Here is a 27328-nt window from a genome sequence, read left to right as displayed (position 1 = left end):
TACAATAACTTTCTACCTTAATAATGATACTGCCATCATAGCAGCGTCCTCTGCTATAACTGCAGTCAGCCTGTACAAAGACTTTTAGCAGGGCTCCTCTGGACAAAGGAAACTTTCTTTTTAAGCCTTAATTGCAGAAGCTACAAAGTCACAGGCAGAATGGGATGATAAGGTAAGCAGGATGAAAAATGTTAATAAGTATTAAATTGCTGGTTCAGGCAAATTTTAGCTGTGTAAATGAAGATAAGGCAAAAAAAAAAATAAAGCAAACAAGCAAACCAAAACAATGTCCGACAATACTATCAATGTCAGACAAGAGTAGGCCATATTATAAGCCTCGCAGAACGTCAGTGGATTAATAAAAATGAATTTGTCCAACAATAGCCGAGGAACAAAATGCAGAGAGCAGCCTTGAAGAGCCTTCAGGCACGTCTCTTAACAACTTCCAACACCCAAAATTACCATTGACTTTAAAAAAAAAAGAGGTTTTAAGACCATGAAGTAGCAATTCTTTATCCAAAAATTTGTTTTTGGATTAAATGTTGGCACAATTAACTGAAACCTGATTACATTTAGCAATTGCAGAGGATTTCTCTTGCATATTTCTCCCGAATCAGTACTTGAGTCACCCGATTTGCCACCACTGATTAGTAGATTGTATCAAAGAAGCTGTCAGATGGCTGGAAGTAGATTTGTTAACATGGTGAAACCACATTTCAAGCGGGTGAGTAACACACATGTGCCTTCAAGCCTATGGAAGTCATTATTTTAGCAATTAATTATTCATGAATGGGAGCTTAAAAGTGGCTTTGGCTCCAAGCAATTTCATGGCTAGGTCCAAAAGGTCTTAACTCCTTTAGCACTCAGCGCCAGCATCATCAACGGACAGTACTGTTAAAGCTTTTCCACATGGTAATTTTGGCTTAAAGTCCAACGAAAGCCTTTTAGATTGGGGTTAGTATGAGGATGAACAATGTGTCACTAAAAAAACACCTGATTTAACGCTAATTTCAAAAACAAACCCCAAAGGGTGATAGAGCAGCAATTTGATTTGGCTGGAAGTTTACTGAGATTCAATGAGGCTAAATTATTCCTCTCATTGTTTTAATTTAAGATCAATGAGAAGATGCAAATGCAGAAAGGTCTTAAACTCAGGGATGGAAACTGTTTTTAAGTTCACTGATTTAACTTATGTAATTACAATAAACTGCACTTTCAGGAAATCTGACTAAAAGAGAAATTGTTCCAACTACATGAGTGTGTCCTGCAGAATATGTATGCAGAATAATATGACATAAAAGTGAGAAATACATACAGTACTTGTTCTGCCCACATGTTGTTAATAGACACATGAGGTTTGATTTGATCAGAATTTATAAGCACATCGGCTAATTTGGATCCACTTCCTGACCTCCTGGATTAGTGCGCCTCTCCCAGGTTCTCTCCACTTTGCTTAACCACCTGATCATCCAGTAAAAATAGCAATAAATGCTCACTATTATCTTGTTTGAATCAGTCTTGTGATTTCATTTTGACGTTCATATTTTGTGTGTCATTTGTCTCTGAAGTATAAAGGTTCCTTGGAACAAGATTCACCCATGAACAAAGCTGTCTCTCAGGTGTGTGCCCCCGGTGCAGTTTGAACTTAGCCGTGTCTAACATGCTGCACAATCATTTTACTGCCAATTTTGCCTCCGTGAAATTTGGTCAACACACATAAACTTTCTGCCTCAATGACTGAATTGTCTTCGATATAAGTGAGGTTTTTGAGGATTTGACGCACCAAAATTAAACCCAATTAGCCATCAATCAATTCCATTCCAGTCTCTGCGTAATTCTGCTTCAGGTTTTGACACTAACAGGCTTCAGGAGTCTCTTGTGGATGACAGCAGGGAACAGTGCTGGAGATGCTGTAGCTCATACTACCGCTAGAAGACAAACGCTGTGGTCCTCCCACCTTACCAAAGCTCCCGAGCGCAGCTCAAAGAACAGGAACTATTTTAAATAAACCGATGAATGGGACTTTGCCCTACGCTGGATCCTGAGGCTGGCACTGTTTGGAAGTGGAGCGCAAAAGCAGACACAGGGACAGTCTTTTCTCTCAAAGACCCGAGGTGGAAAAGACGCAGCAATGACAGAGCAGCAGTCGTGCGCAGCGGCAAAATAGACCAACTATTGTGGGGACGGAAGATTGATAACACAACTGGGCGAGCAACGAGAGCGGCAGATGTAATTTCCAAACGTTTCAGCTGGTTTGGTGCCAGTGGTGTGCTGGATGGGTTATTATTGCGTTCTCCTTTTCATCATTCACTGCCTCCAGCGTTTCCAGATTACTTGGGGATCTCGGGCGGCTGTCTGTGAGGGAGTATTGCTGCAGAGACTAACGGGGAATGCCATGTGTCGTTGCGCGACATAGAAGCTCTTTGTGGGTTGTTTTGCACCGGGGACAGGTGGTGCCGTATGTGTGTGTGTGTATTGAAACTAACAGGGGGGCACGGACACACAACCCCTGAGACAGTTGTCTTAGGGATGTCAGGCCGGCGTACGGGATCAGTTTTTGCCAGAGACAGGTGCGACAGGGAGGAGTAGTTTACAAAGCCCTACACAGGATCTGGTAACGAACCTCTCTCCTCTAGAATCACTCGGATTTTTTGTATCCAGCGGGACACAGAATTGACTCATACCGTCCTTGTCTCGGCGGCACCTTTCCCCCGACAATCAGAGGTAAGTGACCCGAGCTGTCCGGCGTGGAGGTCTGTGGCGGTGGTGCGCTCTGGGGCACAGGGTCTGTCGCGCCTTGATGCTTTGGATAAATGGTATTGCTTGTGATTAGACGAAAGAATTTGGTTGTGGGAATTGGTTAAAACGAATTAAACCAATTCACAGTCGCGGGTTAATCTGTAATCTTTCGCATCTTGGCTTTACAGCACGTTTCATTGTATAATTCTCAATTTCATACTGCGTAGCTTGCAGCCACGCACAAAACCAGCAGCTTTCAGCTGTCCGGAGCCTCAAGGCGCTTCACCATGCATGTATTGATTGGATATTGACACGACTCAGATAGATCCTTTGATTGAAAATGGCTGACAATTTCTGTATGCGCTGGCCAAGAGCATTTTGGTTAGGTTATGAAAACAGCTACAGCGCTGTCATTAAAAATACATCTGTGCCATTCACTCACCTTAATCAAGCCGGTTTTTCTCAAGGAACTGTTTAATGAGAAATTTGGGACTTTTCTTGCTGTGTCAAGCGGGATCGTCCCCGTTTTTACGTTACAGTTATTTTAGGCATAACTACAAAACCTCATTTTCAAATCCAGTAAGTTGCAAAACTATGGAAGCACAGACTGTGTGTCTGCACCATGAGAATGTCAAAATGTTGCCCTCTTTCTGTCTTTCTCACTGTGTGTGTGTGTGTGTGTGTGTGTGTGTGTGTGTGTGTGTGTGTGTACGCTCGTTTGTTTGTGTGTTTTGTGATTGCATGCTGTCTGCTAGCAGTTGTGTATGTTCTACAGTCCTACCCGCTGGGCCCCTGGTGTCCACTATTCCTGCCTTCAGGCTCTGCCATCTCTCCCTCCCTCTCTCTCTCCCTCTCCCTCTGCAGTAGTTGCTATCTTACAGTACACTGAGCTAGTTGGCTGGATAGTGTCAGAATCACATTTTTTTTGCTTTTTGTGTGAGGGCCTCCAACTCTCAATAGCTGGCTCCAAGTCTCCTAAAGTTTTTCCATTTGGGAGCTGCATGTTTTTGTTGTGGCCCCTGTTTCAAATTCAAATTGCCTTTCAGCTGCCTTTTGTCCAACGCCGAGGTTTGTGGACTGGAAAGAGAGACAGAGAAGTAAGTGAAGTCCCCAAGGGTCAGAGCATTCCTATAATGAGCCCTAGTGTGAGAGAGGAGGGAAGGCAGAGACAGAGAGAGAAAGACACATCTAAAGAAAGTGAGACAGTGCTCCTTGTCCAGTGCAGGGATAGAAGGAGTCAAGGGAATACCACCACCTCTGCTAACCTTTCTGTCGCTCTGACTGTGTCAATCAGCCTTGGAGGACAAGAGCCTATTTAATTCTTCTTCCTCTGGGCTGTCACCCACTCTGCAACAGCCAGGGCTCAGGGGTGCTGCCGCAGGTTACATATCCTTCCTTCCTGCTGCTCAGATGCTTCATCAGGGGATGATGTACTGCACCAGACTTTGTTTCACGCCTTTTTTTTTTTTTTTTTTTTGCTGTAACAGTATAGCCAAGACGGGAGCTACAGCGTAGGTGGTGAGAGACATGGAGAAAGGGAAGAAGTTAAGATGAATCATGAGGCAGATGAAAGGAGAGATGATCATAAACTAGATATTGTCTAAAATAATCTAAGTGCAGCAGTTTCTCTGGCATGACAGAAGAGGAGTGGCGCCCTTTTCTCTCATGCGCTGACATCTTCTTGTAGGCCCATCACGCCACCAGTAATTACAAGAGAAGTGTTATCAGAGGGAATGAATTAATAGACAACAGAGGAAATACCTGTCTGATATGATCTCTGATCTCCTCATTGTACCGGATCCAGTTTTCATTTGTTTAAAAGCCAAGGACAAAACACCGTGCAAGAGTTGAGAAAAGAACCATCCAAGGCTTTTGCTGGAGCTTCAAGTCATCGTTAGAAAGCTTTGAGGGAAAATCTACCCAAAAATACAATTTATAGGCAGATTTTGGAGCTGCTGCATGGATACATAAAAGACACTTCTGTAATAGATGTATAATATGAGTCTCAAAATAGTTTAATTTCTTTTTGTAGGCAGGGGAAAAGGGGATACATTGTTTCACAATCAGTATATAAATAACCAGACTTTAGGAGGCCTTGCTGCTGCCAAAAAAATTACTCTGTAAGGGACAAGATTGCACAGAGAATTATGTAAGGAAAATTTAAGTAAAGCAAACAGTATACCTGATGTAAAAGTTGATGCCCTGAACACTGAAAGTAATTAGTATAGGAGCCCCAACAGAAAAAAAGCTCCTAGAAAAAGTAGGACCAGAATTTTCTGTCAATGGAGAACTCAGATAACAAGGCTAAATCTGTGCCTAGGAAACCAGGCGGGGGGTTTATACCGTTCCAAGGTCCCCAATGCTGATGTCAGTTTTTGGCGATGTTTTCTCTGTCCCCTGTGCTTCTCCTCCCAGTTTAACAAACTGCTCACTGGAGCTTGGCTAATCCTTGGCTAGCAGTGCCCAGTGATTTATTATAAAGTTAGTTAATTTGGGGAGATCTGTAACATCCCTCTGCACACACATGCCCTTGACAGATCCCCCTCCTGCTCTACTGTGGAGTCTGACTTGCCAATTAATTTGAAGAATTGTGTTTTCTATGTCGTGTGTGTGTGTGTAAGTCAAAGAGAGAAAGACAAGGTGAGAGTTTAAAAGAGAGACATAAAGAACATTGTTTATTGTGTTGTGTCTGTTTGCCTTCCTGTCTTGTATAGACTGTGTGTGCGTGTGTGTGTGTGTGTGTGTGTGTGAGTCAGTCTGTCTATACCCTATACGAGTGTGATTCAGCACTGTCCAGCCTCGGTTGAATGGGTACCCTGTTTGTGCCTCGTTTCTGACGCCAACAGCCGCTCTGCACCCTTTGCCTCGGAGCAAGTGTTGCGCCCTATGTGCTTAAATAACAGGTGCTTTTAACACAGGGACTTAATCCCTCTTCTCCACCTCCCTGCTGCACCCTGCCAGGGGTTTGTCACCTGTGGGCCCTGGGGTAGCTCCAACATAGACATAAAATTCACAGTTTAGTCAGACAAAGCTTCATTTGCCAGACTAATTCTGGCCAGAGTAACATTTTAATTCAGGGGATCTGATTGCAGAAAACGTTTGTAGAGACATGGATTTAATATTAAAAGTGAAGGTTTGGTGGATGAAAAACTTCACTCAATCGCCTTTATTGATTGATGTCATGCTCTTTGAGCTATCCTGTACTCACATTTAATCTACTTTGCAGTTAGTATTCTTTTTGCACTGCTTTACATGAGACTGAACTTACCCAAAATTACTGACCCAAATTACAAAAAACAATATATTTTCTTTATATATATATATATATATATATATATATATATATATATATATATATATATATATATATATATATCTTAAAATTTAGCCATGTAGAAAGATTTACTTGTCTATTATTTCTGCCTCGTAAAAATTACTTTAAAAAATTCAAAAGTAACATGTCCAGAAACCGTTTCCCTATTATTCTAGGTTAATCCCCAGACTCTGCTGTCAACAGTTTCATATGGACTATTTTGTTGATACAAAGTATTTCCAATGAAAACTGCCCATACCACTAGAGGTAAGTGAGAAAATGTGTTGTCTTGCAACTTTCGTAAACTGACCATTTAGCACGCTCTTGGCTTAAATTCCACCTTGGCAAAAAATACTATTGAGCTGCTGAAGCAGGGGGCTCGTGTTAAACCTGGCACCTCAGCCTCTTTTTCTTTTTTTTTTGTATGTCATTCTTTCTCTTCAGCATTCCCCCCCTGCTTGTTTTCCCTCGCACATTCTGCTCCCCTCATTACCTCTCCTCTCCTGTTTCCCCCCCTCCCCGTCCTTCGCTTTCCTCTCCTCCACCTTCTTCCCTCCTCCCCCCTTCTCTGTCTCCTTTGGACCTTGATGTCAAGGCCTCTCAGGCAGTGTGGTCTCTGTCTGCAGGCTGTCAGGGCAGGGACACTGCCCACTGGGACCCTGAATGGGACAAATTGACCGTAACAATGTTCCCACTTAGCATGTGGAGCTGGGAGAAAGAGAAGGTGAAAAGGAGGGCCTGATGATTGAGGTGCAGGCCAGCCGCACAGTGGTAGAGGGGGAGAGAGAGGGCAGAGCAGCTTGGCTCTTTGAAATGTATGAATTGAGGACTTATATTTAATCACACACCATGCCTTTTAAAATCCTCTCTTCACATATACTCTCTCTCTCTCCCCACACACACACACACACACACACACACATACACACGCACGCACACACACACACACACGCACACACACACACACACACGCCTTTGCTTGTTGTTATTTGCCCAAGGCTACTGCTGGAGTTGCCATAGCAGCAGGATAAACACGTTTGCTTGTGACCCTGCAAGCCCTCACACATGGTTTGATCCACACTAAGGTGCTACCGCTGCCTCACAAAGGGTCAAGGATCATCCAGCCCCCCATTAAAATGCAATAAGGGCTATAGCCCAATGGGACCACCTCCGCCATTTAATCACACACCGCTGCTCCCTCATCATCTGCTCTCTCCCTTTTATCTTTTAATCACTTGTTTTTCAGCCCTGTCTTCCTTTCACTCTTATCTCTCTGTCTGCTTCATAGCTCTTATACATCCAGCGCAATGCCAATGTAGCCAGAACTGATGAGTGAGTTCAAAGAAGGAAGCCTGATATAGTCAATAATAAGTGCTCTCTCGTTTTTCTTTGAAATGTCTCTGGTATGGCTGCTCTCATTGGCAGCCAAAGGCTAGTCTCTCCTTGGAGTTTGTAAAGTCTATGATTTCAACATTTTTTGTCTATACCCTTTAACTGTGACAGAATGTCTTGGAGAAGTTGGAGCAGTATCATGTTGTGTAAGCCTGAGGTGGCAGAGTATGACAGGAACAAAGAATGCAGCTGCTATCACCAAAGGCCAAGTGGCTGTTGAATAAAGATGTTTCCCGTTGGTAAAACTGGCACTCCATGTAGGCTTATTGTACCTCCTCAGGAGGAGTGTGTTATTGCATGTGTGCGTATACGAGTGTGTCTCTCCTATATCTGAATAAGGTAAGCATGGGGGATTCCTCCATTCTCTCAAAGAGAAAGAGACATTTCCAAGAGTATAAACTCCATGCTGCTGGCAGTGGACGATGAGTGATACTGTGGGAGACAGGATGAAAAGACAGGCGGACATGTTGGAGACTGACACAAACGTTTACCTCCCGGACATGAATAAACAGTTAGTGTGTGTGAGCTGAATGTTCTTCATGGCCTGTTTCCTTGTCATTAAGCCACCCCCTCATCCCCCTTTCTGTCTCTCTCTCTCTCACATACACACACTTTGTCTTTCTGTCACTCTCACACTCTTATGAAGTCTCGGTGTCGGCAGAGCCCCAGTTTGTTAACAAGAGAAGAGACTAATGAGGGGCCATCATCAGGAAGGGAGAGGACAGGCTGGTCCCGTATACCACCCAGAATACATGAATACACACTAGCACACTGGCACACTGAGGCGCACACTTGCATATTTCCAGACATACACAAACACACTCACACACACACACACACAGATAAGTAACAAGCTACCACAAACCCAAAGCCTGGAGCAGCATATTCAGTGCCAGCAGCCATACTGCAATTATATTATTTTTCTCTCTGACATGATATAAATAGCAACACATTTCTATTATAACATTTTCAGACACACTCTGTACACCTCCACTGTTTTATTTCCCCATGCTAGGTTGCTACTATCACTAAGCTCATAACTAATAGGGCACAGTTTAACTATGGAGGGAGACATTGCGGAGAAGATGCAGGTCAAACACATCCTGAATCATTTCCCGCATCAGCACAGCGTGAATCTGAAGAAACCATACCCTGTGGGCCAGAGTGGTGTTAAGCTGCTGCTGTTTTATAGCTGATTCATTTCTTAAAGGGAACTTCCAGCCCAAATGGCTCTATCCTGTTGTTTTATGGTTGCGAAAATGAAACGAGAATGTTCTCATCGACAGAACTGTTTGCTGCTGTAGTTGCCGCTTCAGTGTCTGCTGTCTTTCCTGTGGTCTCTGCTTGTCTCATCTGTGTTCCGGCTTTAAGTCTGTAACTGTACTAAACAATGTAAATGTCTGCTCACTTTGCTGCCAAGCTACCACTTGTTTTGTGCTTTGAGGTAATTAACAGCTTAATGCATTCAGTGACCTGGGGGAGTCAGTCATGCTGAAAAAACAAAAAGAAAACTCTGGCTTGCTGGCACTGGTCGCGGGGCGGTTGGCGAAGTGTAGGGACGGAGCACAGACCGTGACCTGCTGTCTCTCTTCACTCGGTGATGGTGAGATGAAGAGAGAACAGAGAGTGGGCGAGGCAAGAAGGGGTAGTGACATGTTGATGTTTTATGGATGAAGCTGAACTGTAAGGTAATTGGGAAAAGCGGAGAGGCACCGAGCAGAAAGAAGGCCACGAGCAAAGAGAGGAGGAGGAGAGGTAGAAAATAGTGGAAGAGTCTTGAGAGGATGCTTGTTCGGCTTCTGTTGCTGTTGGAAAGTGGAGGGAAAGTGGGTCCTTGAATGTACTCAGCTAAATTAACGGCTCAGAAGCACCAATTAATGTACAGACTCGCTGTGGGTCTCTGCTGTGCCGAATCAAAGAGGTCTTGCTGTGCAGTGCGTCTGCTCATCTCACCGAGCATGTGTGCATGCATTCACATACACACTCAAGCCCTACACACAGAGAGGACTTTAGCCAAGAAACTGGAGCCAATGAGTGATAGATGAGATGAAAGCATCACGTGGAGCTAAAAGCTGAATGTCAAGGTTAAAGAACAGAAGAATGGTGATTCGGGCTTTGCTAATAAGTGGTAAAAGGATGAAGGGAAAGTCAAGTTTGATGTACTTGTGACGGGATGAGAAGATGAGGAGATGAAATAAGGAGTGGAGGAGGACAAGGACAGAGTGTGTTCTCCGAGGGCGAGAATCAGAGAATCAGACCCATCTGGAGGCAACAGGTCTGGTGACAGCAGGCGGGTACCCAATCCAAGTATCCCAGCCGTGGGTGACAGCCAGGAAAATAGCCAGGGTCTCCCCTTGTCCAAGACCCCCGGAGTCCCAACCAGTCCATCAGCAATCTGTCCCCTGATACTGACCACTTCAGTATGTCAGAGAGGCATGTTTGTTATGATGAGTTATGTATTCTAATTGTCCAAATTGAAAGGGGATCGTTGATTACATGGTATTAGCGCTGCTGTCAGAGATGAGTGGATTCTGTGAGGATGGTAGACGCTCTGTATACTGAGGAGTTATGTGGAAATGATGGAAAGGATTTAAGCTTCTTCACAGCAAATCTGTTAATGCAGTACATTATGTCCCGGTCTGAATTCATTAACATTAATTTCGCTTGATACGAGGAGTTACAATAGCAGTCACAAACCAATAAGCCACAAAAGCAAAAAAAAATAATTGATATCCTACACACATAACAGCTACTTCTAAAGCCTGTGTGCTGTTACAATAGAGCTGTTGATTGGCAAGTCCTCTGTGCCGGCTTTTTCTGCGGTTGCTGTGCATTCGGAATACCATAGCTAGCAAACTCACAGTAGCTAGTGGGTCATTCGTATTTGCATGTAAATGTTTTTCACCCTTTGGCTTGACTGGTGGGGGCAATCAGAATGGCTCTCTGTCTGCATCACTTAGAGGGAGGCTGCAATGACTGACTGTGACATTCAGAGCTCAGGCTGTGGCTTCACCCTTTGCTTTCATTCACTTGTTCGCTCACATGTACGTTTCTGTGGGAAGGGGAAAGCAAAAGACAGGGAAAGGTTTTTTTTTGTGCCGATGTGATATCTAGTCAGTAGATCCTTTAGTGTGTATTCACAGGCCTGTTTTAAATAGCTTAAACATGAGAATCAGACCCTGTTATCCTACATCCTCCTACCTCATCATCCAGCCCCGCAGCCTGAGTTTGGCCTCCTCCATCGTCCCAATGGCGCCACTGAGATGGACACTTGCAAGGCTCTCCTTGTTCAGAGCAGCATGACACACACACAGGCACACAGGCACACACACCTCCCACATGGCAATGATGGATAAATGTGCAAACGCATATCTGCACAACGGAGGAGTGTTTGTGCTTGACTCATGTAGCACAACACAGGGTTTGGCAGTCTGTCAGGCATCTATCAGCCTCTGTCATCAAATGATGCATGGACCTTTAAGTCTCTGAGCTCGACTCGCTTGGTTTCTCTGGTTGCTGAATGAGGCGGGGAGAAAGGATGTTGGGGAACAGGGAAATTCAGGAGGGAATGAGTTCGGCGAGGAAGCGGGCAGGAAGTGGACAAATGAGTGAGTGAATGAAAATATTCACATTCGCACTATTAAATTGACATTACTTTAAACACATCCGATAAGGCAACCACAATTTTCCATTTGGTGTTCATATTTCCTGCAGCCTCTCTTCTTCCCAACAGTGGTGTAGGTACATCATCTGTATCCTCTGAGTATGTGAATATGTCTCTGCCAATGTGGGAAATTGTGTGTGTGTGTGTGTGTATATATACAGTCTAAATAAACATAAAAACTATTCAAAAAGTTTCCCCTTTTCCAGTTTATTCTTGTGTGTGTTTGATGTGACAGCACTTCAAACTCCTCTGTAATCCTCCTCCTTGACATTTGAGATGTTTCATCACAATTACGGGATGTTACTGTATGGTTAGTCTGCTGCGTGGTAAACGGAAACATTGCTTGGTTGTTGTTATTACGTGTCCTTTTCTGTAGTTGTGTATTGGCTGCTCTTCTAAATTTAGTATGACGAGCTGCGACATCTTGTCCGTTTACAGTGTCTTTGTTTTGGCCTTTTAAACATGCCAAAATTGCTGCTTGTTTCTGACTCACAGCCTGTTGATTTGGATAAAACTGCTCATCAGTAACTCTCCTCTCAACAATGTCAGCCTTGTGGCAACTGCTCTTTTTGACCTTGTCATCCTGTTGTGCGCATCAACACGCTGCTCACTTGTTACCTGCTGTGGCTGCTCTAACCTTTTCAACAATTATCTGCTTGCTTCTTATAAATAGCCTTGCTTGTTCTGTCTGTTCCATTTCAAAACCAGCCACGCTCTCCCCTGGCTCTCTGCAGCGGCACAAGGAAACTCGATCCCAGAATTTAAACCAAAGTAATAAACAAGACAGAAAATGCCTGAGAGCCAGCTCTTGCAGGCCTGAGATATGTCATGTACCATGAAACATTAAGGGTGCAGTAACAAGGGAAAAGCACTGACTGAGTTTTTCCAGTCGCATGCATGTTGAGGAAGAATAGTAGTAAAAGCCATGTTGGTGCTGTAATAGCAAGTAAACAGAAGCCTTGGCCAAAATAAAACAAATCATCACAGAAACATGCAGCCACTGAATAAGCATTCATATCTGCCTCCTGGCTTCCCAGCATGCTCCTAACTAGTAATGGAGCCATTTTTTTTTCTCCTCAATTTTTACGTAATTGATGACTCTCAGTGAGCGTGTCTTTAATTGTGCTACCCTAAGGGGACGAGCTGAATGCTTAGTTACAGAAACACTGGTGAGCACTGTTCCTGCCAAATGTTAAAGATTGCGGTTATTCTTGAGTGAGGTTTTTAGTTTTTATCGCTCGCCTGCTGGACAGCACGGCTCTTCTCTGGTAGGCAGCTCTTATTATTATTATTTTTTATTTTTTTCACTGTCCTTTTCTCTGTTTTTTGGCTCTGGCTGCTTCACCTGGCAGAGAGATCCTCTCTGCTGTCATCAGCACCATTAACGGCCACAACAAAGTAGCTTTGAAGCTCTGCAGGGCTTAGGCCGTAATAGGAGGACAGCTCCAGGCTCACACTATAATGGAGGGAAAGCTCAGGGGCTCCACTGTTTGCTCCTTAGTTCAGATTTCTGTCCCCTTTCATATGATAAGGCTCTAAAGCCACCAGGACCGATTCTCTGTCTGTCTCGTCGTCTACCTTTCTTACAGTCTTTCATTCTCTGTTTGAGTGGGTTCTGACATTAAAGAGGAAGCTGTCACAACTCTACATGCGGTCGACAAAAGCAGAAATGAGGATCATAACTACATATTGAGAAATGATGCCAAAGGGTTGAATGCATGACAGTGAAATCACAGCTCTCTGGAGCTATTTTCAAGGCAGAGGTAACAACTGCTGGAAGCTGGGTATTTATTGCTGTCTCTTCTGTTAATTGGATGCATTATGCTCATTTCCTTTGCCGCTTTTCAAATCTTAATCAGATGGTTAATTTACTGTCTTGCAGGTTTTAGGCAGCTGGCTCCAAACATAGAGGTTTTTTCCTCTCTTCATCTCCGTCTCTTCATCTTCTTTGTGTGTCTCCACAGTTTCCTTGGCTTATTTAGCAGTCAAGCAGAGGGGAGTTTGTGTGTGTCAAAGTGTGTATGTGTGTATTTGCACTCCTGCTTGTGAGTGAGGGTAGGTGGCTAGGTTAATGTGACAGTGTCTCCAGCCTGGTCTGGCATTAATACAATGAGGCCAGTGAAAATGTGATGGGGATTATTTGTTTGACGGGTCTGAGTCAGTCCACAGAAGAAAAGACCAAGCGCATCCCTGCTGCTGCGAGGAGCCTTCATTAATATAATAACACTCCTCGGTTTAACAGCTAGCATGCTTCACACTCCTTATGTGACATGTGCACACACACATAGACACTTAGCGGCCGCCTCGCCAGACCCTCCATGGCCACCGTGCTTCTTATTTATATATTTGTCACTTGTTCTTTCACACAATTCACAAAAAGGAAAGAAGGGAAGCTGATTATGCTCTCTGCTGCCACTTCCGCTTGTGTTTTACGGGCCATCAGCTCAGCATTTCCTATTGTCAAGTTCATTCCCTGGTGCTGATAAGCAGTAATTGCTAGTGTAGCAGTTGACTTGCTTCTTCCTTGAGAGTTGCCATCTAGGCCAAAACAGTCTTTGAGACACTTTTTGTTCCCATGAAAAGTCTACATCAATATCTTTGTCTGGAGGTAGGGAGAGTTTGTTTGCATCTGATAATCCCTTTTCACTCCTGAAATTAGTTTCTCTCTCTTGAGGCTAACATGCAGAAGCAAAATTACAAATGAGCGAGGATTACAAATGTAAAAGTGTGAAACAGTACAGATAGGGGAATGAGTGGAACATGTGTGCCTGAGTGTGTGTGTGTATGTGTTTTGTGGAGGAGGCCTCTCTGCCAGCAATCAAGGACTCTTGCTGGGATACTCACCTGATTGAAATGAATATATTCCTGGATAGTGGATACATGAGGAAGGGAGTGGGGGAGAGTAGAGTGGCAGCCGGAGGACTCCTCCCGGCTCAGTGGCTCATTAATGCACCTTAGCACCACCGGCTACACCAGGCAACGAGCCAACCCCAAAAACAGAAGCTAAGACGTGATGCCCACCACGGGCCGGGCCTGGGCTGGGTAGAGGGGTAAAGCTGAGCCCCCGGCATGTTTTAGGTATCACTCATTAGTATCCATGCACAAACTAATGAAGAGCCTGGAGAGAAGAAAGAGAGAGAGAGAGAGAGAGAGAGAGAGAGAGAGAGAGAGAGAGAGAGTTAGGCACAAATCCAACTGAATAAAGAGACAAAAACACACAAACACGCACACAAGCAGTGGAAAAAAATCACTTGCATACACAAAGCTGAACGTAAAAGTGGCTCAGCTAACAATCACTGTTGTTTTCTCTGAGGAGTTGATATTAAGTTAGACTTAAGGCTAAGGAGTGCCTGTGCAAGTGGATGTTGTGGTAGATCTCAAAGCAGAACGCTCTCCCCGAGTATTTTTTCGTGAACTAGTTCTCCTTCATCTAACCGCCAGGGGACACGGACACACAGGGGAGACTAGCTATAGAAACAGCCTGCATGGGTTTTTGTTCACAAACACAACTTCAAGGAAACGTATGTTTGTGTGTGTCCTTCAGAGGTATGTACCAGAGCTCTTTTTCAGGCCTCCCAAGACAGGTTGCGTCATCAGCATGATTATCCGGAGAGTAATATTGATTTTGTCAAAGCAGTTTCTTAGACAAAATATTGATATTTAGTCTGTGTACACATGAGGACATTTTGTTATTGTTGTCAGGCGTCTCGGAAGCCTTGCTCAGGAAAGCTCAGAGTGAAGTTGCTTATTTTTAAGGCTCAGCGAGTTTACGGCCAAGGCGGCTAGTTTCTCTTCCAAGGCTTCCTGAGACTCAACCCTGAGGACCTGGACTAATTCTTCTGCATCACATTACCATTCTCATCAATGTGACTGATTATACACTTGGAAACAGCAGGCCACAGACCAGAGCCAACTGGCCAAAGTGTTTACTGGCACACTGGTGTGAAAAATCAGAATGCCCACTCGCGTCGAGTCATTTGTGTCTTAGATCATTCTGACAGCTGCGTACAGACCTTTGACATCTCATTCTCTGTCAGAAATGGATTTCCATCTTATTTAGACGGTGATTTAGTATGTGAGGTGGTGTATGTGTGTGTGTGTGTGTGTGTGCTCAGCTAGTGTGTTGTGTCAGTGTATTTCTGCACATTGCAGAGTTGTTTCTATGCTTATGAGGGAGAGATTGAAGTAGAGTTAACTTTATGTTGTGGATGGTTTTGATCACACACAAGTTGAAATGGGATGTGAGAGTGTATCGCAAAGAAGGTTCAGAAGGAACAAAATAAAATGTTTAGGAATGTTTTCATTGCAGAAAATACAAGCAAAAAGATCCAATGTTGTGGGTTTTTGTGGAAAAAGCAGCAGTGTTCCTGTAGCAAGTTGTTCTTACAGTATATAATGTTTCCTCTTATGTTTGTTGTTTGAGGGACATCACAACAATACACAAAATAGCCCTCTAGGATGTCTAGATTCAAGGAGAAAACTAAAAAATTATGTGTAAACTAGAAAATGACTGTCTTGGTCTTCTCAGTGCACTTAGTGGAGGGCCAGAATGGGTGAAAAAAGTAATAACACATAATGTATAAGCCATTTTTGTGATAATTAGATGCTGTGCAGAGACTGTTTAAAATGCAGACAGACTTCTGAGGAAAGGAAAACACGAATCCCCAGAGCCATCAGGCTGTCCCAACTACAGCCATTATGTGTTTCATTGCAACAGGAACACAACATAAATAGCCTGTTATTTCAGAAAAGTGTACTTTTGTTAGCTCCCCTCAGAATAGAAATGGAAATTGTTCTGAGCCTATTGCTGTGACTATTGCTGTGTTCAGGTATATTTTTAATCAGTGTTCTCCTTAATATAGATCAACACATCCTCTCACCATTAGATACGTTCTCTTGGCTTAATAAAGAACAGAGATCCTGTTTCTTAATTCAGTTCCAATCTGTCTTTATTTACACTCGGAAGGACACATTTAGGTGCAAGAGTCAGGTTTCCTATTTAAAAAGAGCCATTACACACCCCCACCCATGCAAAAAAAAAAAAAGAAGTAACAGTGAAAGAATGACAATGAAATTGCATAAGTAGTACTAATAGTAACAGTAGTTTAATCATAGCCTTAATGAGTTCTCTGAAACTAGCCAGGGCATCAAGCTTCAAAAATCTGTTATTCTAGTAGAATGGAGCAAATGGTTTAGGATCCCCCTCTAATGTAATGGTGCGTGTCAGTGTGTGAAACTGGGCAAATTAACTGGGCAATAATAGAGACTCTGCTTTGGATAGCTGATGCTTTTTGTGAGAGGGACTGAGATATAATCGGATCAGGCTTGACCACCATGATTCTCCAGACCTACATATAAAAAACAAACAAACTGGTAAATCTGACTGGGAATTAATGGGAAGTCTGGATTTAAAAGTGTAATTATAGTCACTGTATGGCTAAAGTTTGATGGTATGTGCAGTGGTTCCTCAGAAACTATAAGTAAATAAATAAACAAATAGAAATAAATTAATGTAACTTAATGTGATTTGTTTTGTACTGTAAATGCTGAGTAGGACATTGATTCAACTCATCATTTAAGTCACAAATCTTAAAGTCACGTGAAACAATGATTCCATTATGCTTATGATAAATTATCATAGAAATTATTTAGTATAACAGTGTTTCACACCAAACTAGGAAGTGCATAGTTTGTATGAGGTATGGCACATCATTCATCTTATGACCATAACTACGATGCTATGGACTACATTGAACTAAAGACAATCACAATATTCATTTTCTTGAAGCGGCACTCTGCCTAATTGACACATGAGGTACAGTTTGCTCGTCAATAGAGTACTGCTCAGTCTGTGAAAACAGTTGCATAATGTCTAGTGTGGCTCTGGAGAGAATGTTAGTGGCCCTGATGGTGTGTCGGGGTGATTGGGGTAATCTCAGTTTGGGCTTGAGATTTCAAAATTTACAGAGAAAACCTGCATTATGAACTGTAGATGAGGAGTTAGAAAGACATGAGTGTTTACCAGGCAGAGAATGTCTTAAAATAAGACACTATTAAGTTGCATTATGGGAAATGTAGGATCTGGTGTTTTTGGCACAGTCTCTGTTGCTTCAAGTTTGACCATATGTTTTTTAATCTGTCTCTTGTGAGTCCCCAGAGTTTATAGAAGTGCAATACTAAATCTCCGGAGTACCCCTTTAACTGGCATCAACATTCTCTGTATATATTGTGCCACGCTTCAGATTTTTTTTAAGTCCCAGTAGAGGAGAGCGATGACATTCTCCAGTGAAACTGGTGCTTTCATAACTTCATCTATGAATGTCAAAATGCCATTGGATGCACATCATGAAGGTCAGCATTTTGGGGGGTCAAACTTCAACAAAACTGTTCTTTGACTACAAAACCTGGAGGAAAGTCAAGGCAATGTTTGCTACAATGGTGTGTGTAGTTCAGGAAACTTCAGCTCCACTGAAAATGTTGCACAACGCAATGTGCGTTCAGAGTGTTTGGTGAAAGTAGGGTAAGAATCAGCCCTGATCTCACAGTTTGAGCCCTTTCTCTTAGACCATCATATGACTGCCCTCTGTCTTCCCACCATTGACCTGACTGAAGCCACTGGCCGTCAGAAACAATTATCAAGATTGTGTCAATGGAGTCAGTGGAGCAGGTGAAGGCATCAGTATCCCAGTGTAAGTCTCAGGTCAGTGGCAGTGAATGAGGGGTAATGGCCTTCACTTGCTACAGTGTGTGTGTTCAACTGGAAGATCAGCTCAGCCAGAGAAGCTATGTGTCTCTCAGCAGGGACCACAGGGACCAAGCTGCGCAGAGTGGTGCTTTCAGAAGAAACAAAGCACAGTGTTTGTCTGTCTGTGTGTATATATATATATATATATATATATATATATATATATGAGTGTTTGTGTGTGTTTTGTATAGTTTACTACCTTACCGCAGTCCAGCAGACCTGGAGTTTGTCCAAAGGCCATACTACAAGAAGTTTCTCCTCTCCTTTCTTCTCCTCTCTTCTCCTTGTCCACTCTTTTCTCTCTGTGGGCATCAGCTGGGGCACTTAAAGGAGAAGAGCTTGGGTCACTTCCAAAATGATTTCCATTGCCACATAAGTGCATTTGGAAGAATGCAACTTGGTACATGCCAGGAAAGGAAAGAAATAAATTACCCTAGAGTGAGAGCTTGAAGTGGGCCAATCGAAGTTCGGTTGGAGGAAGACTGCGATTGCCTCTTGCCAAGGCCCAGCAGGGCAAATTGAAGAATTTGGAGCAGTGGAGAGAACAGCATGAGGTGGAGAAGGAGAATAAGCTAGAATAAATGAGAAAGATTCCCGGAGTTTGGAGGAAGGTTGTTGCTGCTTTCCATGGACAAACCCAGGATGTAGTGAAGCTTTGAGTAGCAGAGTGGGAAGATTACAGCAGAAGAGAGGAGAAAGAAGATAAAGGCTGACAAGGAGGAAGGATCAAAATGAAGAAATGTTGGCTTGAAAACGTCCATTAAATTGGAATAAACTGCTGGAGAATTGAGAACACAGCCATGCCGACGTGGGCATGAGGAACAAGAAGACAAGAGCTAAGGGGAAAGCAATGTTACCCTTTGCATGTTTGTAATTGTTTTGGCGTGTGCATGTTCTCTCCCCCCTGCTGCTTTTGCAATTATCATCTTGAGACCAGGGGCGTTCTCCCTGAAGTTAGAGTGCTTTAGACACTTGGGTGGCTTGATGGAGTTTGGCACCTAGCGGCGCACAGACAGGGCCTAGAGACACCACTTAGTTAATTAACCAAAAAGACTAAAACTGATTCTCCAGGCTGATAAACAGGAACGATGTGAAAACACACGTGTTCTCTCCTCCCCTCTCAAGAGAAACTCCTGAGACAAAAATCTTGCAGCTAGTTTTAGGCTGTTTGCTTTTCTCCCAACAACAAAGGCTTGGAATGATATCGACTAGGGAAGGACGAATTTTCGGTATCATTTGAAGTTTTTTGTTGTGGAAGGATGAGAAATCTGCCTTATCAAAAGTCGCTGCGTTTACTTTATGTGCCTTCACCCTTTGATACACGTTCAGCATATTTTCTGTCATTTACGGGCATTTCCCTCCATGCTGTGCATTTATAGAAGACTCCCCGTGGGCTTGGTCCGTTGAATTTGCACCGACAGACTGTAATTCCACTGAGGAATGTACCTGTGTCTATGTGTGCGCACATGTTGTTGTGCGAGTCTGTTTTTATGCAGCAGAAGGAGAACGTTGATGAGTGCGGGTAAATAAACGGTATGGGAGCGCTGGCAGACGAAGCATGCTGGGTTCTTGTAAACCAGTGGTGGAAATGATTACCATCCGCGCCGTCCCTGAATAAACCCCGACTGCTTCCCTACCACCTCATTTGTTCTCACTGTCAGTCTGGGGGCCTCATTTTCACTTGGGGAAGGAAGGCGGTGTGTAAAGGAAACACTTTGTCTCATTCTTTTTAACATTTTTCTATCTAAATTACAATCTTTATTTTTCATATTCATTTCTCAAATTCATGTCTTCTCCTTTCCCTTATGCCACAATGTCAGCAATCTAGGAGAATGATATTGAGGATGTCTACCTGCTGTGATTTGTCTGTCTCGCCATCAGTCTGTCTCCTTTCCCAGCAGCATTTTGCTGAGTATCTTCTGAACAGTGCTCTGTGGTTTTAGGAGACAGATTATGCGGTGTCTACTCTGTCACTGCTGACTCCAGCACACAACCTGCAGAGTTTGCAGACATCCTATGACCCTTCATCTCTTCATGGCTGTACACATTTAGCCGTCCTGGCCCTGCACCCTGTGCCCTGACATTTTAGCTTTGCCCACCTATTTGCTCTGTCCTATCTCATTATGGAGACACATCCATTGCTGTCACAGCGGCTCTAAGTCTTGCTTGTGCCCTTAATGCTGTGCTCCGGCTTGTTTGTTCGTGCTCTCCACTGTTTTTAATCACTGCTGCAAACTTCATATTTTCCTCCTTTACAAAGCCTGAACTCTGTACAAAATCATCCCTCCCTGCTCCTTCACTCCTCCACATTCAGTGCATCTTCGCCACCCTGACTCATGATGCTCCTCTATTCTACAATTCCCCTCCCTTTGCCTCCCGCTTCACGTGGAGATGCTCAGCTCCTGCCTGCATGACTGTGGTCTGAGTCTGTCTGAACATTTCCTGTCATTACACTGGGCCTTGTTGAGGCTGCTTTGCAAATTGGCCTTATAGAAAAGCGGAGTGTGTTTTTCATCGAGCTGCCATGTCAGTAATAGTTGCCTGGCACCAGCTTTTGTTCTCCTCAGAGGTAATTGCTACCGAGGGGATTAAGTAATGATATGACAAGGGTGAGGGCATGGGCGTTCCACCCGTCATCCATCTCTGAGAGTGAAGTGAGAAGTGTCCCTCTCTTGACATTTCTTAAGTTGAGACTGTAGGGCTTTGGTGTTAATCACCTGCAGGGTGAGACTGTGAATAACAATTATATTGAGATCAGATACAGCTGAACTGCTGTATTTTTAATGGTTTTGACTGTTACAGGTGTGACTGTCACTCTGACTATCTCTTTCCCTTTCCCTCGCATCTCTGACTCTCTGCACTATTTTTGCTCTGTCACGTCTCTCTGATTCTAAATGTCAGCGATGCAGTTGGGCAGTAAAACTGTTTATCCTGAGCTTGAAAGAAGAAAAAAAAACAAAACACGGCAGCATTATTCTTCCTTTCACAAGAAGGGCGACATTGAAAGAAAAAAGGAGATTACATTGCAAATGCAATTGCACACACTGTGTGCAGAAACACAGCCGCCACCTCCTGCGGACAACTAGACCAAACTTTCTCCTCTCACCAAGTTCTCATCTCCTCTGTCCTTAGCTTCTCTCTTTTTCAGCTCTATATTAAACTAGCAGAAAAAAGAGGACAAAGCGGGTCCTCAGTGTCTCAGCACTTGAATGCCTTGGTTTCCATTCTGGTAGATAAGTAGTGTCTTGGCCTGCCAAGTGGTGTGTAGACAGATCACGGCCTGGCCCCACCTCTATAAAGAAATCTACTGTACACAGTGTCGACTGATAATGAGATATACTCTGCATCCAACAGATCTGAGTCTTTTCGCTTCTCCTCTGTCACTGTGGGCTGATTCGCTTTAGAGACCAGCTCTTAAAAACACATTTAAAAGGTGCCATGCCTCAGAAACTCACTCACACCCACACACACACACACACATCCAAAAAAGCATATATCTGCTTACCGCAGAGAGCCTCGGGTGAATTATCACTACACAGTGAGGTGAAAAAAGAAAAAGACAGCTACAGAAAGACACTGTTTGACTATTTGACTCTCCTCGATCTCATTTAACTCCATGTCCCCTTACAAACACATCGCAGCATCTGCCGATGACATCTTGCCCCCTCACTGGGATATGAGAGAGGCTGGAAGAGGGTGCTTCACTATAGAACTCCTTTCTATTCACCAGGCACGTATCACATACACACATACACACTCAGCGCCACTTAAGTCCCAGTGCAATTTACAGTGGAAATGAAAACACTCCAATGCCAGAGAGTTTGACAGGGTGTGAGAGTTTTTAAATATGGCCCATTTTCTTTATTAAACACTACTCAGGTGAGACAAAGACATAAACACCCCTTTCATAGCTTTGAGATAAATTGCGCTTAGAATGTTTACAGTATATCATCCAAATTTCCTTCAGCTTATTCCTGGCACATCAGCTCATGCTTACGTGCGCCTTGGTTCCATTAGCCACTCAGCTAAGTCACTAAAAGCAAGCCATTATCAAGGATAAACTGCTAACAAAGGATGATCTGTTGCCTTGGGTGTTTATAGTCTTACACAGAACTTTAATGGATTTTTATGTAGGCAGTTACAACCTGTGGACTCTTCCTGATTGAGTTATAGTAATTAGATTGGCATAAGATCAGGCATTTACCGCACGTCTTACTCAGACAATTAGGAAGTCTCAACTCAGAAAACAGATTGACTTGAGTACAGCAAGATTGATTTATGATGTCTTTAAATTAAAAGCTGCCCGCCTCCCGATACGATGTTAAATGTGGGTCTTCCCACAGGCCTCTGCTGTCCTGATCGACCTATCAAGGGGCACCTTGGGTCCAAATTCGCTCACTTAACTCGACGACTGCCTTTTGCACAGCCTCCCAGCAGTCCAACGCATTTATGCTGCTCTTTATGTTGAACGGCTCTGCATGCATATGAGCTGTTTTGATGCTGGCAGGCAAAAGAGAGAGAGAGACAGAGAGAGACAGCTTTTTTTTTTTCTTTTGCTTTGAAGATACTAGCCGCTCAAATGTTGCTCTATATCTTGATGCGGCAGATAAAGTTTCTTTTTTTTGTGTATGCTTCTTGAAAATACAGCGTAAAAACAACAATACAGTTTCCTCACACACTGTAATACTACTTCTGTGAATATTTGTACATGGAGCATCTGCTGATTGCAGTAATGCCACCAATATAATAAAGTGGGATCACAGAGCTCATGCAGATCAGGTCAGATTCTGCTATGTGGATTTTTAGGATGGGGATTGTGTTGCTTGGCCATCGTACAGGGAGCAGAGGTGTGGGGACTGATGCCAAAGAAATACCAGAGAACCTTTAGAGAACTGCCAAATGACGGGGAACTGTTGTTTAACAAAGTTCCCAAACATGTATTTTGTTTGGCCACACAGCTCAACAATACATATGACTCCCATTTGTCCTGTTAACTTAATCTCCTTCTTGCACAGTCCCTCCTTCTCTCCCTCTCCTTCCCTTTCTCTCCTTCTCTCTTGCACAAAGTTAGTATCGCACCCTAAGGGCAGAGTAGTTTCTGATTAAGGAAACTGAATCAAGCCCAAACTGCCGGGGGTACAATAGGGAGCAGACGATATTACTGGGCTACAGGATGGCCCACCTTTTCCTGGCCTTCCTCTACAGCACCAGGTTTATTAACAAGGTCGTGACTGAAATTTTATGACTCAGGCAAAGCTTTTCCACTTCCTATCCCCCTTAAAAAAAACTTGACTGAACATTTGCAAGGGCATGACCATCCAGTCGTCTCTGAGGAGTTGGCCCCAGCAGATGGTTCCTCATCTCACAGCCATCAGGAGCATTTTATTTAGCTGTTTGTCACGCCATAAGACATGGGAGACCTCAATCTCTCCCCTCTCCATCTACCGTGACCTGCCACAGCTCCAGCCTGAGAAGGCCTAATGGAAATTCTCCTGTTAGTGAAGCAGGTTTGTGGAGGAGGCGCTGCCCAACTGTCATAGTGATGGAATATTGGATAAACAGGGGTCAAAGGTCATGTTTACACAGCCAATCAACCATTTCCTTCATGTCATGTCGAATAGGACATATATGGCAGCCAGGGGAAGGAGAAAAAGGGAAGCTTGAACTTGACGTGGCACCACATCGACTTTCACTTCTCTGTCTCACACACCTTCCTCGCTTCTTTTGGCTATGGGAGAAGTACAATAACCAATAATGTCTTTCCTCTGATATGATAAAGAGCTGTCATGATTGATTTCCATGCTGCCACGACTCCGTACCCTGAATTAATTTGGATCTGTCTTTATGCTCCCTTTTGTCGCTCCTTCTCCTCTGTTCCTCTCTGTCTCTTTCTCCCTTTTCTATCTCCGCTCTGCTCCCACAGCTCATTTAAAATACCTTAACGCTGTTGGCCATTGTCTGTGGCCTGCTGGTGGTGTTTTGGCACGAGCAGATGTTTGGATTTCGACTGCCTCGGAGATGAATGCTAAAAATGTGCAGGCGGTTTCAGGCTTACGCTCAGCGGTGGTTTTTAGGAGTCAAAGTCGAGGGATAAACTTTTTGTTTCAGCACGCTACTTTTTTCACACCGCATCTCTCAACTCAACTGAGCTCAGCACTGAAGATTACGGAGAATATCTATGAGTTTTTTTTTTTTTTACGGTTTAATCCCTCTCTCAGGTTAAGAAGGGGAAGCGCTTTATCTTCGTGTGTGAGTAAGTGAGAGAGAAAGAGAAGGAGAATAAAGCGAGAGAACAGCAGAGGTGATGGTGGAGATGATTGGCCAAAGTGGTCTGTATGAGTTGCACAGATCAAGGTCACATCGTTGATTCCCCCCGGCTGTTAGGGTGAGAGCGGGTGACCTCTGCTTCATTAACTCCGTAATTCGCTCATAGCCCTCCCTCTGTGTGTGTGTGTGTGTGTGTGTCTGTGTGTGTGTATGTGTGCTTTGTTTGCATGCATGTCGAGAGGCTGATGGAAGGTTGTTGTTACCGAGGGAGACAGCATCAGGACAGATATGAGAGAAGAGCAAGGGAGCAAAAAAAAAGTAAAGTTTTTTCCAGTCAGCTTCTTGATGCTTCCTGCTATGCTATTCCCTTCTTCCAAACTGAAAAGGAGAGCTGCAGGCAGAACAAGCAGACAGGCCTTTGATCTCCAAGATGATGGTTACCAATCCCTCTCTCTCTCCCTCGCTCTCTCTCTTTTCTATCCCTGCCTCCCTCGCTCTTAACAGCCATACCACGTCCTCCTCAGATATATGCCTAATCACATTCTAGCCAAGCAATGACAGAGCCAGCACCTTTCTTTTCTCTCTCTCTCTCTGTCTTTCTTCCCATCTGTCTGTCTTTCTTGTCACCATTCATGCCACCCTGCTCCATCTCCTCATGTCACCTCCTCCCTGCGTCGCCGTCTGCTTCATGCGGCGATTGAGAGGGGAGTAAACACGAGTTGTCACATACTTCATCCCCGGCTCGTCTCGGTGCAGCTGATGAAATGATGCATCCCGTCGACACGCTCAGAAGCAAGCATTTTCTGAGCGTGAGGGGCGGCTGGCAGGCAGGTAGAATCTTGGGTAATAAATGCAGAGGATTTGGCTTCTCTGAAAACAAAAGAGTTTGAAACCTGCCTGTAAGAGCTGAGACACAAATCTCTTTAGGGCGTAAATTGCAGTGTAATATCCTTTTTATTTGCTCAGTGCATAATGTGAGATTTTCTTCCCATAGTCATGCACTGTTTTGTCTCTAATTCGTAAAAAATCAACCTGGACTTATATTTCAATGTAACTTTGTTTAATTAGATCAGGCAGAATTTGTTTTAGGATTTCAGCCGAATAATCACATTAAAGAGTGAGACCTCGCTAACTGGCACCGAGTTACATGCTTTAATCACAATTCTCTCGGCAATTTAAAAGGCAGTAGCATTATTTAATGAGCCCCTAATTTGCCTATTGATTTGAATTTTATTTATCTCTACCCAAATTCAGCCAGCCCCAGGAGGCCTGTTTGCAGATAATATATTTACTGTAGCAATCAACTGTAAGTATGCAAGCATTTGGATGGCTCCACTCTCAATGAGCTCAATTTCATGTCTGTGTGTCTGTGTGCGTGTCTGTGTGCGTGTCTGTGTGTGTGTGACAGAGAGATAGACGTTTTAAACAACTGAATGGAAAATGTCACTTGTCAAGATTACAGAGGGCTGGATGCTATTTCAGAAATAATGACTCCATAATTGTAAGGGGTCGCACGTTGACAAGCTTGATTACAAAGACTATCCCTCCGAAGACTCTGAAGTCAATGAAGATGTCTCACACCTCCCATTACAAGCACACACCAAGGACATCTATGAAAAGTTGACTTTAATATGAAGGAAAGAGAGGAAATTAATGTTTAATGTTGTGCTGCACCTTTTTTTTATATTCCGCCATTCTTCATTTAGATTTTCAAAGTTTATCATCAGCCAGACATCTTGTCTTGACATGGTGCTCGCTACGACAAAATGTTGAAGCAGAAAAATAGATAGTAACTAACTGTACTGAGAAAGATAATTAATTATTGATTCCTAGACAGATTCTTTTTGGAGATTACTAGGCAGAATATTTTAACGACATAAGTGCAACCAAGAGGAGAGCAGTCACCCAGAGCAGAGACTGGCAGCAGTGCTGTTAAGTGCTTTACACATAGGTGCATTTCCATTGGTATTCCTCCCATTCACTGCAATAAAAACAGGTTAGCACTGTCAGGATTCAAGTGGGATAGCAGGGGATTATAAGGTAGGACAGTCTCTTTTCCTCTTAGGTCTCTCTCTCTTTCTGCGAGTGCCTCTCTCCACCTTGCTTCCCTTTTACTTCTTGCTTCCTGCTCTGTCCTCTGTTCTTTTGTATGCTGTGGGAGTGTTGTTTAGACCTTGCAAAGCCCCTGATTAGAGGACTGTACTGTGGAACAGAAGATAGCTCTGTTTTTCTTATTTCTCCCTGGATGAGGATGAACAGACAGATGGACAGACAGACCAAGAAGTAAACCACTAGAAAGAAAAAAAAAAACATATGGCCCTGGAGATGACTAGCAGCAGGAAAAGTAAGGGGATCAGGTGAGCAGAGGAGCTGCTAGAGACTTTTGGCTCATATGTCAAGGAGTAGTAAATATCATTCACATCTCCAGGGGCTCTACTGGAATATCTTTGCATGATTTACATAAAAAAAATCCTTATTTATCTTATACTGGCCCTTTATGTAGCCCCTCAGTTCAACCTCTGTCTGAAACAGGCCGTTTTAGTTCCTGTCTCTTTAAGGCCCCCCTGAGCCCACTCTGTTCTGATTGGTTACCTCTCAGCCGACTTCTGGCAGCTTGGGAGGCTACATAAACAAACAAGAGTAATAGGATTTCATTTCTTTTTCTTGTTTTTTACTCAAAATGTCAACTTCTCCAATATATCTGTACATGTTTGAGCCAAATTCTGATCCAAAATATGCGAGTGGACAACACAAACCACCCGTGGAACAACCTTAGCAACACTCTTAGCAACAAAGACTACAGAACAGACGGCTGTTTATGGGCATGTGCAACCAAGTCTGACGCCAGTTCGATTGGGAAGTATAAAGGTGACTTTGCAAACAGAGCACCAGAGCAGGCTGAAGCCCTGGCTTTTGACTTGCAGGGAGCATTTTTACATATGTTCACCTCAAGTTTTACAGCTTTGACCATGTTTAACATAGACATCCGATGTTATATCAGTATATAAATGACAGAAAATGACACGCATGTTATGTCCCCTTTGACAGAAATACTGTATGTGACCTTAAATTTAATTGTGAAAAGAGTAATGGACAACATTCAAACCCCAGTTGGATCTTTGTGGGGTCAAAATGTTTAAAAATAGTTACCATGCCCATATATAACATACTGGTGTCAGAGATGTGTCTTTTTGTGCTGATGCATGCC

General features: G+C 43.5%; 1 protein-coding gene across 1 annotated transcript in view; it reads left to right on the top strand.

Moving 5' to 3' along the window:
• The first annotated feature begins 1918 nt into the window (after positions 1-1918).
• Positions 1919-27328, top strand: part of sema6bb (sema domain, transmembrane domain (TM), and cytoplasmic domain, (semaphorin) 6Bb) — a 131037-nt gene continuing 105627 nt past the window's right edge. The window contains exon 1 of the mRNA XM_067597202.1: positions 1919-2724. The gene's annotated coding sequence lies outside the window, so the exon portion shown is untranslated. The remainder of the gene's footprint in view (positions 2725-27328) is intronic.

Source organism: Thunnus thynnus, chromosome 8, assembly GCF_963924715.1.
Source record: "Thunnus thynnus chromosome 8, fThuThy2.1, whole genome shotgun sequence".
NCBI lineage: Eukaryota > Metazoa > Chordata > Actinopteri > Scombriformes > Scombridae > Thunnus > Thunnus thynnus.
The sequence above is the reverse complement of the archived record's forward strand: the minus strand, read 5'-3'. Positions and strand labels throughout refer to the sequence as shown.